The sequence below is a fragment of the Micropterus dolomieu genome, linkage group LG12 (assembly GCF_021292245.1).
Source record: "Micropterus dolomieu isolate WLL.071019.BEF.003 ecotype Adirondacks linkage group LG12, ASM2129224v1, whole genome shotgun sequence".
Lineage (NCBI taxonomy): Eukaryota > Metazoa > Chordata > Actinopteri > Centrarchiformes > Centrarchidae > Micropterus > Micropterus dolomieu.
The window spans coordinates 22,713,440-22,725,418 of NC_060161.1; the positions used below are offsets into that span (position 1 = coordinate 22,713,440).

The window sequence follows — 11,979 nt, forward strand, 5'->3', positions numbered from 1 at the left end:
TAAACCCAAGAACACACTAAGACAGATGCTGGTACACCCCAAAGACCTCACACCCAAACACAAGAAAAGCAATCTAGTGTATGCGGTCCAATGCAGTGAGGAATGCACAGACCTGTATATTGGGGGGACTAAACAACCACTACACAAACGCATGGCTCAACACAGAAGGGCCAACTCCTCAGGTCAAGACTCTGCAGTCTACTTACATGTGAAGGACAGAGGACACTCGTTTGAGGACCACCAGGTGCACATTTTAGACAGAGAAGATGGATGGTTTGAAAGAGGTGTCAAGGAAGCCATCTACACCAGGGTTGAGAAGCCGTCATTGAACAGAGGAGGGGGTCTACGCCACCACTAATCCCCCACTTACAATACTGTCCTTTCATCACTTCCCAGGAAACTCAACAAACGTAACCTATTAGCCTCAGGTGAGGATGCCAACAATGGTCGTTCAGTCTTGGCCACGGGTAGTCCTAACGACTGTAACGACTGTCGTTACAACAACCAGGAACACACAGCAGTATCGATGACCCGGGCCAACGACCCCACTGAGGTTAAATAGCTGAGTTTCCCTGCCAGTCAGTCAGAACTGAAGAAGTCCCTTGGATGAGGGATGAAACGTCTTCCAGTATCTTCAACCAAGTCCAGTTGCCCTTGAATTTAACCTTCGTTGGATAACAGACAAAGTTAGCGACTAGCAGCACAGTGGAGCATTAAGCAGCTAGAGAGCCAGACATTTCCCTTAGGAGTTGGTGGAGACCAAAACAGAGGTAAAAGGACTGAATGCTAATGTTGCTATGTCTGCTGGATGTGTACACAGTGTAAACACTTGCTAACACTTTGCCATACCAAATTTATGAGGTGATAATGTGTCAATAGTGTGTTTACATACTGCTGTGCTGTCCCCATGAGGCTTTAAATTGTGTAATCCAGCACAGTAAGGTTAGTCACATTTACATTATTGTTATGAGGTAATGCAGTGTAGACTTTAACTGCATTACCCAGACTTTGGCTCTCTAAACAGGAAATGCCATTAAAAACAATTACCCTCTAAAGTAAAAGTACAATGGATTATAGAACCTGGGGTTGTTGTTGTCTTTATTATTGTATATTGTTATTAGTCTGTTGTATATAGATGATAATTCAATCAGTGTTAGGGTGACTGCTTACATTTATATACTTTCTTATGTCCATTGTTATTGTTTTTTTGTTTGCTTTCTTGGGAAATTCGCATCTCAACCTGACAAACGTTTTTTGGTCAACCCGTTGCTTTAAATAGATGTTCAATGATGGTTTTTGATCTCTTTGCGTATGTCTGTGCCTCCAAACTCGAGTCAGTCTCAAATTGTCGGCCTCGTTTCTCATCGGGCTCTTTGTTTACCCAGATCCCTAATATAGACAGAAACAAACTTCCAAACTGTGACACAGATTTCAAGTCTAACAAATGTTTTTGCCTGGACTTTGCTAAATTATATGCATCTTATTCCTCATTCACCAACCAAAACTGCCAGAAGACAGCCCTTAAGAAAAACAAGGGATTTAGTAATCCTGATCAGCTGAGCCAGCAGCTGAGTTTGTCACAGCACAGTGTTTTTGTGTTCTTGAATCCTCTAAAGGAGGCCTACATACTTCCTCTGTCAGAGTGAGGAGGGGTGAAAATGACTTGTACAGATAAAACCTCAGATAGGCTGTTTTTCACATGAGGCAGCAAGTATAGTATCCTCTTTTTCACCAGTGTGTGTGTGTATGTGCGTTTGTGCGTGTGGCCATTTCTCATATTCATTTCCCTCATCCCCCCTCGGTTCAGCCCCTCCCAGACTGTCTGTACGAAGCTGTTTTTATGGAAGTCTGGCTGAATCCAGTTCATGCTGCCTTAAGACATAAACTCCTCATCTTACTCTCTCCCTCTCCTTCTCCCACTCCTCCCTCCTCCTCATAGAATCTCTCGTTCCCCTCTTTCTGCTCGTATGGTTTATTCTTCTTCTTTCTCCTTGTTGTACTGCTCTTTATTCCTTTATTTCAACCCCTGTTTGTCCCCTGTCTTCTTTCTGCTTCCTCTCATTTCTCAACCCTCAGTGTTTTTACACCCTTCTTCTTCTCTCCCATCAGAGGGAAAGACAGAGGGAATAACAGAAGAGAAGAAAGGCTTCTTCTCTTCTGTTATTCCCTCTGTCTTTTGTCACCAACTTTTGGTTGCTTGCTTGAGGATTTGTCTCAAGAAACAAAAAATAGAGAAAGAAACAGAGAGGAAACAGAAACTGGTTAGAAATGTAAATGTCCAGACATGCGTGTCCATGTATTAAGGCTGGATCAGTAATTGGGCAGAGCAGGCAACTGCCCCGGTGCTCCAGATGCCTCTAATCTTGAGGCCCTGTCTCATAGATGGACTCTAATTTCAATACCTTTAATATTTTAGTTGATACTATGCTTACATGGTGCACATTTGTCTTCATTTTTCCTGAAAAAGATTCGGGGGCAGTGCACTGTAATGGCTTACTGTGAGACCAGGACAGAAGTAAAAAAGTACGAAAAAGTAAGAAAGAAAAAACAAATATTACTACAGATCTGTCAGAGTCTCATCTCATTGCTTGTCTTGCACAGAGTTATGCCTCCACACTGCTCCACAGCTGAAAGTTAATGCTTGACATACGGCTCTTTGTTTACCCAGATCCCTGATATCACTGTTGACTTTCAGAGTCAACATTCCCATAATGGCAGGGTCCCACTGAGACATCAGATTGCTACTAAGTGTTAGGTAAACAATTCCTTCAAAAGATTATGCTTGAAAAAAAGACTATCTGCATATTCAGTTTAGTTAATAAGAAAAGATATAGGCAAAAAGAAACTTCCAAACTGGGACACAGATTTAAAGTGTAACAAAGCAAAGTTTTTGGCCTAGACTTCCCTAAATGCTGTCAATATCCGAAACCACTAACAGACAAGGGATGTTGTCTCAACTGTGTGAGTGAGGAAACTCCTTCAGCTGAGTAAGATGGTGAGATGTGGAAAAAGCTGATAAGACCTTGTTTTGAGATTGTCTTTGGTCAAAAATTGACTTGACCATACAGGCGTATTTCTCGGTATAGGTTGAGGTTGAGAAGAACTGTTGGTGTTGTGACTGCCTGTATTTGTATGTTTTTGAGTATGTTGATGTGTGTGTGTACTACATGATCTATTGCTCTTGCTACGGTGTGGAATCTAACACCTTTCTTCTTTGCAGACGTTTCCCACGGTGACGCCTCGCTCTCTCACTCAGCCCTCTTGGTGTGTGTGTTTTTGTTTATCTGTGTGATGTATCTGCCTTTGTAACGGACGTAGCTGCTGAAGTGCCCTGATCAGCTCCCAGATGTGTGACTGTGCGAATGTGCGGCAGAGCGCCACTGAAGATGAAATGTTAAAGAACATGTTTGCATGCCTGAGTGCCTGTTTATGAAATAAAATCTTTTAATTTTATTTTAATTTAATAATTTTAATTGTTTTTCAGGTTTGGTTTTGTTTGATGGCTGAATGATGATTGTGTGCTCGGGGCAATTGTAAAGGACAAGAGTACCTGATTGGATATTTGTGGATGTAGCACAATTTTTGGTGACAAGACATGCCATGATGTAGAAAAATGTTTATCCGTCACTATCATAAAATCTGGAATATAAAGACTTTGTGTATTGATTGATTGTAACCTTGGTGGCCACCGACACCCGACATGTTCTGCGCAATGAGTGATTCAGGAGGATCACCTGATCGTGTGGCGGTACAGCTATAGATTTTGCGAGGTTATTCAGTAAAGGACAATAAATCTATGAGTGTGTGTGGTCGGTTTTCAACCTCAAGGCGTCACTTTCTCACAGGCTGATTGGACTTTTAAAATATTTATGCTGCATGTGCGTGCAGCCCAGCCTATTAATAGTCTCAGCTAAACATAACACCATTTGTTTTACCACTGCCATCTCACACAGCTTTATGTCTCAACTGCAAACACTCATAGACATGAATTCATACACAGCTTCACTGACAAAGATGCATGCTGCTGCAGTCTGATAATGCAGACGTATTGATATTCTGGATGAGTGTGCAGGACCGCACACGCCCGATAAACTGCGTTCTCTCTCTGTGCCAAGTCTGACCATCCACATTTGTCTGGGGAGATTTATTAATTAGAAACACTAGTAAGTGAACATGAATGCAAAATACATTCAAGCTGTTATCAATCTGCAAAACTGCAGGAACAGATTTATAAATGTGTAAAGACTGATTTTGTTTGTTCAGTTAAAAGCTGCTCTGACTACTTTCTTCAGCAATTTTGATACAGTGGGCTCTGAGCAGAATAACACTTTACACCAATATGCTTCAAAAGAGTGCACTCACATACTGTTGTTATCAATCAGTCAGTGTTCACTTATTTTGCCCCCAGAGGGCCGTTGGTTGCACAGCAACGAAACGTGATTTTAGCAAAGTGCTTATAAAACATTCAAAGCAAGGAGAACAAACTACAGAGGTAAAAAGACTGATTAGTCAGTCTATAACATACCATAATATCATATAAACATAAAAATTTATAGATTGTTGGACCAGCCCATATCCAATTGAGTTTACACGGCGTAGGGATACAACCTGCCAAGAAAGAGAAGAGAAGAAGTCTTTCTCAAATGTAGTGACACAATTTTTGGACTCAGGAGATACAAAATTAAATGTGAAACCAACCCATGGAAAACCTGCCTGAATTCAACATCCACAAATTAGTTTTCCAGAAGAACAGAGAAACTATATTTTAAAGGGACGCTGGACATTCAGACCTGATCGTAATACACTAGAGGATAATTAGACCCAATCCAAATGTGATTGACCTGAACAGACCCAGAAAGAGAAATTTATGGCATTAATGAGCTTCCATACTGCATCTACAGTTCTGTATAGATACCTAACTCTGCAGGGCACAGTGATGGTACAGGAAATGAAGACTACCGCCTCAGACATGACGAGCCCTGACTCTTATAAAATACGGCTTTGACAGATGTTGAGTCGATTTATGAAACTACCAACCAAAGCGAAACGTGATGTCTGGTGTTCAGCAGATGTGATGCTATCATGTGCGCTCAGTCCTACTTCCCTCTTTACTCCCCCACCTTTACTGCAAGTACTCACCCAAACACGCACACAGACTCACATCCACATTGCATTACTGGAAATCATTCTTCATGCTCTTAAAAATATTATATATCTATATATATAATATATAATTTTGTGAAACATTATATACTATATAGAACTTGATAAGTCAGCTTATTTGAGCCACTTTGGGTATAAAAAATAAACAGATGAACCCAAACATTTGATTTAATGTAAGTTAAGGTTACTCATTCTGTTATTACTCTGTTATTTATACTGTTAAATATTGTATTGTACCTGGTAACACATATTTATGGTTTAAGGAGACAGATTCCTTTGAAACGGCTAAAAAAGTTACATCTGCTACTAATGTTAATCCAAAATCTTATATTATATATCCCATGCATTATTAGACAAAAAAAGCTAGATTTAAATGTCTAATTAAAATGTTGATTTATTAAAACATTGTGCGCATAATGAGCATTGTGTTGCAGCATCAGAATGATAAAACCTACAGTATCTCACAAAAGTGAGTACACCCCTCACATTTTTGTAAATATTTTAATATCTTTTCATGTGACAACACTGAAGAAATGACATTTTGCTACAATGTAAAGTAGTGAGTTACAGCTTGTATAACAGTGTAAATTACCTTTCCCCTTGAAATAACACATCACACAGCCATTAATGTCTAAACCACTGGCAACAAAAGTGAGTTGCCAGCGGTTTAGACTGTTGCTTCCCAGTGCCGACACTGGGAGCAGCAGTTCATTGATGGAACCATGAATGCCAACATGTACTGTGACATACTGAAGCAGAGCATGATGCCCTCCCTTCAGAGACTGGGCCACAGGGTAGTATTCCAACATGATAACGACCCCAAACACACCTCCAAGACCACTGCCTTGTTAAAGAAGCTGAGGGTAAAGGTGATGACTGACCAAGCATGTCTCCAGACCTAAACCCTATAGAGCATCTGTGGGGCATCCTCAAACAGAAGGTGGAGGAGCGCAAGGTCTCCGACATCCACCAGCTCCGTGATGTCGTCATGGAGGAGTGGAAGAGGACTCCAGTGGCAACCTGTGAGGCTCTAGTGAACTCCCAGCCCAAGATGGTTAAGGCAGTGCTGGAAAATAATGGTGGCCACACAAAATATTGACACTTTGGGCCCAATTTGGACATTTTCACTTAGGAGTGTACTCAGTTTTTTTGTCAGCAGTTTAATGGCTGTGTGATGTGTTATTTTGAGGGGACAGCAAATGTACATACAAGCTGTACACTCACTACTTTAAGTTGTAGCAAAGTGTAATATCTTCAGTGTTGTCACATGAAAAGATATAATCAAATATTTACAATGATGTGATGGGTGTACTCAGTTTTAAGAGATTCTGTATCTATAAAAACATGTACCAAGAAAGATGAAAAGTAAAGTCTTATGGTATTTGCACTTTATTTGTTCCGTATTTGTTTTGTTAATACTTCTGTACTCCAGTTTATTATTCTATTCTTCCATAATGCTGGAGGACTTGAAAGAGACACATTTATAATAATTGTCAGAATTGAAAGGCACCATCAATTATTATTTTTATTGCATTTGTGTGGTGAATGCCGAGATTTTGTCCCAGGGTCCCCCATCTAATAAGATTTCTGCTTTTAGATGTTTTATTACAGAAAGCGTATGAAACCATGACCACAATAGTCACACATTCTGTCATTGTGGTGTTTATGGATGGAATTATAGTGAGAACCAGTGAGCTAGCTGATCTACCTGATACAGTGAATGGAAGTGAAACAATATTAGTTATTACATTAGTTATCAAAAGGAGATCACATAGAATACCCTACATGTGTGTGATTTAGTTAAAGAGCGACTTCAGAGATGCAGTTGTTTGGGGGAACTGTTTTTCCCACTTTATCAGAAGTCAGAAACTAATAAAGGCATTAGGACAGACCTTTTTTAATGTATTTGGTATGTGATTACCTTTTCCTTTAATGGTTAAGCTTGATGGGAGTTGAGAGTGTGCCCTCATACAGATTTATATTAGTGCGCATCCTACCGGCCGCGCTGTATCATTGCACCCTCCACTCACTTGTAGTGTAGTGACCTCCAGCCGCCTGCAGAGGGCGGTGTAACACAGCTCTGCAGCGCTGATTGGGAAAAGAGCCACTTCAACAGTTAGTAACGGTAAGTGACCTTTTAATTCAGTTTTATACTCTTAGGAGACAGATATATATTTATAAAAAAGTGTGAGGTTTCTAATTTGCAGCGTATTTTAGTCGCCGCCAGTTAAACAGGCTTTGTAGAGTTTAAGTCAGCCTGGCGCTGCTAATTATCTATGCTAATTAAACTATTAAAAGCGGTGAAGGGGCTCGTTAAAAAGAGTGAAAGCTTTGTTGTTCCTAGTCTGCGGTGGCTCCACTTGGTTGTTAAGCGTTGTGAAACATTTCCAAATGATGACATTAGCCTGGAATATAATCAGAAAGCATTTCCCTTTCAGTTAAGTTACCCTGCAAAGGCTATTTCAGTTTTATCAGTTAACTAGCAGTCACTAAAAGCTAGAAACTGCTTCTCCTTAAAGTTATGTGGAAAACTGACAAACTGGCAGTTTTTCTTACCGTTTCCAAAGTAAAACAGGAACATTATTAACTAAATATATGTATAAAAAACATAGCCTGCTCTGAACAAAAATGATGGACATTAGTAGGCCTATTAATAATACCCTTAAAGTAGACGTGTTGTATGTGTAGGCATGATACCAGGTAACAAACTCAAACAACGTTACTCTTCTTTTCACTTACACTGATGTAGAAAGGAAGACTGTGAACAGACCTTCACCAGGGCAAATGTTTAGTGAAAGGAGAACTCAAAACATCAAAACATGTAAATTAGTGAGTTCACCTGTGCATATTGTTGCAAGTGCTCTTGGGAAATGTAGTCCACAAACGTTCTATCCCATGATCTATATACATAGAAAGCTCCACAGATATGACAAAAAATAAGGAGCCCAAAACCCAAATATATTCAATTTAAAAGGTGGAAAAGAAGCAGATCCTCACATTTGAGAAGCTGAAAACAGACAGTGTGTTGTTGCATTTGATACACGTCCTACAGAACATGTTCTGTTCACAGTAGCTACCCCCAACCCTGTTTCAGTTATATGATCTCCATATTTAAAAATACTAACCTCAGCCTTTAATATTAATATTATTACCTGTGTGTGTGTGTGTGTGTGTGTGTAAATTTGTGTTTTCTTTTTTGTTGTTGTTCACTGACTTGTAAAGTGAAAGTTGTAAACTAACTTATTGTTTCCGCACTAATCAGAAGCAGTAAAAGAAAACTGAAATATTGTTGTTGAACTCGTCAAACAAATAAATCAATAAAACTCAACATAATACTCATTTACTTTAAATCCACTGTCTGCAGAGAGCCTAATGTGTGAATCTGGTTTAAAATCACAGAGAAAAGTATTTAACCTGACTTTAGATCAAACGGAGCAGTGAAGGAATGTTTTGGAAAGGCCGTCCTCCCGCTGTGCTTCAGCCTTTAGACCAGAATTGCTGAGAAATCAGAGGAATGTGTTGTCATCTGTGGCTACTGTATATGCTCCAGACCGCTGTCTACAGACTACTTGTTGTTGTTGTTGTTGTTTGTTTGTTCTACACATGTTTTACTGCTATGAAGTGGTATTTTCCAAGTAAATGCACCAACGTGAGCTTCAGTACTAAACTAAAACAGTGCTTTGTTCGCCAGCTGTTTTCGGGCCTCTGCAGAGTGCTATCAGAGCCGGTATAATAATGGATACAGATGTAATGCAACATCAGCAACATGTTTTAATCGTGATGGACTAGTATTTTATCTTGACATTGGCCAGATAATATTTCTGTCTAAGTTTGTGTGTGCGTGTATGTGTGTGACCAAGCATCCCCAGAGCGCTAACCACAGGAACAAAACTATTCTCATATTCAGTGACTTGTACTGTTATGTCCTGTTTCTTTTTTGTCTTCTTTGTTCTGAGCGTCTTTGCGTGGACTCTGTAAACGTAGCATGTGGAACTTTGCACACACCGGTTATCCTGTGTTTATGTGCTTCCCCACAGATCCTTAAAAAGTCTTCATTTTAGTTTTCCAAAAAAAAAAAAGAGCCTTAAATTGTCTGGAATTTGGGAAAGGCGGACATTAAATTTGATCTACAGCAGACTGTCTGCTTATTTGTTCTGTCTTTTAGTATTTTGTTTATTTTTATATCTCTCAACAATGACTATTTCCACTGCTTTATTTGGATTTTAAATGGGTTAGACTCTCCTAAATAGGTGGCTGCACGCCTTGTTTTGCCTAACTGCACATTTTATCCCTGAGGAGGAAAGAGTTTCTGTTTTATGACTGGAGAGTTGAAGGAAAGGACGGAAGAAGAGTGAATTGTATTTATCATCTGTACATGGTATTAAAAACGTCATAATTAAACCTGCTCTCAGATATCTTCTCAGAAGCTTTGGACAGTACATGTAGGACATACGCCCTCACATATTTTGCTCAAATATTCAGTCAGACCACCGCACAACCCCCCATCAACACATTCACAAGCCTCCTCTCCGCCCACCACCCCCGTCTCCCTTGGGACTCCTACGAAAGTCTGGTGAGGGGTCTCCACTGCCAAAAAGCAGGAAGTCACAGCTGTGCTCATCCCCCTTTCGGCATGTGTGAGAGAGATGGAGTGTGTGTTGGTGTCTCTATCTACATCTGTGTGTAGATCTGGGTGTGTGTGTGTGTTTGAGTCTCTATATGTCTGTGTCTCAGTCACTTTATCTGGCCAGTATGACGCTACTTTCTATTCCCACCTCCTTGGTGCAGAAGTTTCCAGTGCCGTTAAATGAAAGCCTGGCTTATACAGCCTAATAAACACTCTGTGTGCCTGAGCTGTGTGTCATTGTGGCTAATAGTGCAAGACTGACTGCTCTGCTGAAAACACACACACACACACACACACACACCCTCTGTCAACTTTCTGTCACCTCCTCTTGCTTCTTCATTTCATCACTTTCTCATTCGTATTGCCCTCTTCTTATCTGTTTGGTTTGTTTCTCTCTATATTGCCAAAAGTATGTAGACACCCCTGCTCACAAACGTTTGTGTTGTTTGGGTCTGGGGCTGTAATTTTGTGGTTTGGGCCAGACCTCTTAGATGTGATTAGAGCTGTAACAAGTTAATCGTTTAGTCGATTGTCAGAAAATTTATTGATTCATCATTTAATTCATTTTTCTTTTAAAAGATATTTTTTAGCCTTTATTTTGAAAGGACAGTGGATAGAGTGAGGAAGGAGGGAGAGAGGAAGGGGCCAACAGGTCGGATTCGAACCTGGGCCGCTGCACATGGGTCGCACTAACCGCACCCCGCATTTAATTCATTTTTCAAGCAAAAACGTCTAATTCTTTAGGTTCCAGCTACTCATTTGGGAGGATTTGCTGTTTTTTTCTGTCTTATGTGATTGTACATTGAATTTCTTTGAGGTTTTGACTGTTTAGTGGACAAAACAAGACATTTGGAGACACCAAATCTGGGCCGTGAGATATTTTTCATATACCCAAATGCTTGATTGAGAAAATAATTGGGAGACTAATCAATAATGAAAGGAATCCTTAGTTGCAGCCCTAGTTAAAGGGATCAAGGGACATTTTTATGCTACAGCGGAGAGGGAATTTTTAGACAACAGTATTCTTCAAACTTTGTGGCAGCTTTCCTGTTTCAGCATGACATGTCCCCCGTGCGCAAAGCAATGTTTATAAAGAAAGGATTGTGAGTTTAGTGTGGAAGAATACGACTGGCCTGCACAGAGCGCTAACCTCAGCCCCAGACAACACCTTTCAGATGAACCTGGACGCTGACTGCGAGTCTTACCTCAGCGCCCTCAATGATGCTCTTGTGGCTCAATGGGAGCAGAATGATGGAGGCTGTTGTAGCAGCAGATTAATGCTCATGCTTTCTCCCATCATATACCGTTTGGCTGTCCTCATACTTTTGGCCACAAAGTATATTTCTCACCTTCTTTCTCTCATTTTCTACTGTACTATATTCAGTTCCTTGTCCTGTTCTGTCTCCATATGCCCTGACTCTTTCTTCTTCATGAGCCTCTGCAGCTCCTTGTGAAGCCAGCTCTTTGTTGTAAATTTCAGGCCTTTAGTTTAATAGGCGCAGTGTGCCTCTGTAACACCGACTGCGTTTGTTTTGGTTACAGATAAAATCACTGAAGGAAAACACGACAGCAGAGGGAGAGAGCCGGAGAAAGAGGGAGAGGCTGTAAGAAACCGAAGAGATGTAGAAAAACCATGCAGTGAGAGAGTGCGTATGAATCCCTGTGGTGCAGGAGGAAATAGACAAATCCAAAGAGTGAAAAAGGCAGTTCTTTCCTCCTCCTTTTTGATTTCTTGAACAAGATACACAGAGAGAAAGAGAGGGGAGGAAGGAGAGGAAATGATAGCTACTGAAAGAGTGATGATTTGACAAAGCACGTATCCAGAGCAGACTTAACTGCTTCTAACTCTGAATCACAGATTGAGATTTCAGTCCTTCCTCCTGCCAAACTCTGCATCTGTCTGATATTACTTCTTAAATCTTGTCTGAGATTTTTATCTAACTTTTATTTTTATTTTTTTAAGATTTTTATCTTTTTCTCCTCTCCTCCCTTCATCCCAACCTTTCATTCTCACTTTGTTTGATCTAATGCTGATAAGTACGGAGTTGATCTCAGTGCCTGTTGCTGATGGGATTTTTTTTTATGGAGAGGGGGTTGACAAGTTGACAGGCAAGGCACTGCATTGACATCGAGCCTCACTCCACTGTCAGGACAAGAGAGATAGACAGAGAGGGGGGGGGGGGGGGGGG

The 11,979-nt window shown here is 40.5% G+C and overlaps 2 protein-coding genes across 2 annotated transcripts in view; one reads left to right on the plus strand and one right to left on the minus strand.

Moving 5' to 3' along the window:
• slc7a8a (solute carrier family 7 member 8a) overlaps nucleotides 1-7,921 on the minus strand; it is a 42,011-nt gene extending 34,090 nt beyond the window's left edge. The window contains exon 1 of the mRNA XM_046064364.1: nucleotides 7,903-7,921. The gene's annotated coding sequence lies outside the window, so the exon portion shown is untranslated. The remainder of the gene's footprint in view (nucleotides 1-7,902) is intronic.
• Nucleotides 7,922-11,234: 3,313 nt separating this feature from the next.
• svep1 (sushi, von Willebrand factor type A, EGF and pentraxin domain containing 1) overlaps nucleotides 11,235-11,979 on the plus strand; it is a 92,767-nt gene continuing 92,022 nt past the window's right edge. Inside the window, exon 1 of the mRNA XM_046064337.1 lies at nucleotides 11,235-11,436. The gene's annotated coding sequence lies outside the window, so the exon portion shown is untranslated. The remainder of the gene's footprint in view (nucleotides 11,437-11,979) is intronic.